The sequence below is a fragment of the Triticum aestivum genome, chromosome 7B (assembly GCF_018294505.1).
Source record: "Triticum aestivum cultivar Chinese Spring chromosome 7B, IWGSC CS RefSeq v2.1, whole genome shotgun sequence".
Classification (NCBI taxonomy): Eukaryota; Viridiplantae; Streptophyta; class Magnoliopsida; order Poales; family Poaceae; genus Triticum; species Triticum aestivum.
In genome coordinates, this window is record NC_057813.1 from 105,036,181 (window position 1) to 105,038,157 (window position 1,977).

The window sequence follows — 1,977 nt, forward strand, 5'->3', positions numbered from 1 at the left end:
CAGCATGACGGTGATTATGCCATGGTTGAATATGATGACATGGTTGGGTCTGGTTGCATATTCTTGTGTGGCAGGGTCTTCTCGCAAGGTTCAGGGATGACGACACAGAGCTCCGGAGATCTTCGTATTTTATTGGTTGTTAGGGCGCTCTTCATTTTTTGTTTTTTTGTGTGTGTTAGGGTGTGCTTTTACGGGTCAAGGACTTTGTATTATTTCGTGATTTGAATACAAGCATACTATCTAAAAAAAGTCGGTGTGGGTAACAAATTTTAAGAAAAGTACTATGCTACATGTGTTGAAAATGAACAAGCGTGCACCAGCACAAGTGGATAAATACCACACTATGAAACATCATCATGGATACAATGTCGGGCATATAAACCTCTTAGCATCAGTAACTACAGTGATGGTCAATGGATGTCAACTATATAATAAAAAGGTAGAGATCATTTTGTATGTGAATTAGTTGTATAGGCTTGAAAGGCATTGGGAATCGTTTTATGACGAAGTGGTCTAAGTACACGAGTAATTTGGTCCCCTCATCCTCCACAACTTTTGGAGTACCTTGGCGTCATATTCAAATTTGTTGTTACGATATGATCGACCTTACTCCAAAACAATGCTCGATTAGGCATGCTTAGGATTTCCATATAATCCATCCCCTGGGGTTGTGTGTTGAATTTGCTATCATCATTACTATTTAGCTAAGTTGTTCGTGATGTGAATTGCTATTACTCATGTACCTGTGGGTGCAATACATGTTAACATATGAAAGTTGAGTAACTGATTTATGAGTATCTTCTTTGTTGCTATATTCTTGATTATAAAAGAGGACCTTTAACTACCGCTATTCATGATATTAGATGGTACAACATGATCCACTGTGCTCGTTTATAAGTGCATCTAAAATGCATGCTCTCAACTTCAAAAGAAATATAAACAAATTGGTTGGACAAAAAGATAAAACACGACGAAGATGTGAATCCCAACCCACAAGAGGCCGAATTTACTGGCACCATAACCGTAAGTTTCACTTTAAGCAGTACCATCTCTTTGTCGTCTTTCATCCCGTATCCCATGTATAATAAAAAAACACAACCTTGTTAATGACAAAACTGAAACATCCTTCCTATTACTTGTGGTAATTCTGGACATAAAACTCTTAGTTGTAAAATATGCACGATATTTGCATGTATTTTTCTTCAGAGTAGCTGAGCACCACGATTTCACCACGAGCAATATTGCCAACCATAGAGAAGAGAGTAATCATGCGTACTGTTTATAACATAAAAATATAATACCATAATGAATTATTATCTCAAATCTTATGCCCATGCATTATCAAACTGATGCTTTGAACTCTGGAATGACAACAGTGTCCATGCCATCTACTAATCCATTCACCACCAGTCACATGTTTTAGTGATGTTGCATAATCTTTGAGGTGAAGCTGAATCATTTGATTCAGTGGACATGACTAAAAATGTGTGAGTTCAACTCATAGTAAAAAACAAAAACTATAGAAAGTGTTTAAGAACCTATTCCAACTAGTAGATGCTATTATCCATGTCTACAAGATGCTAATCAAATATATGTCACATGAACGCATTATCCATCATGGCATCTACTTACTTATGATGCACCTGGCCTATAACTCAATGGATGATTATGCTAATGTACACACATAAGGGACATTTGCAAACAAAGACACATAGAACATCCATATTGATTTTCTTTATTAAATTTCTATACCAGGCACCCAATATACGTATATACTATATTGCTCACCTCATTTTCCTTTACCCCGACTATCACCTAGAGTTTCCACTAGGTTTTTTTACGTTGAGTTTCCATTAGGGTTAATGATGGCTAGGGAGCCACTTTGGTGTTGTTAAGGTCGAGCCTGAACAATTAATCAACTCCAAAGTTTTTGAGGTCGGTTTCATCAATTTAGACCAAGAAAAAATGCAGAATAGT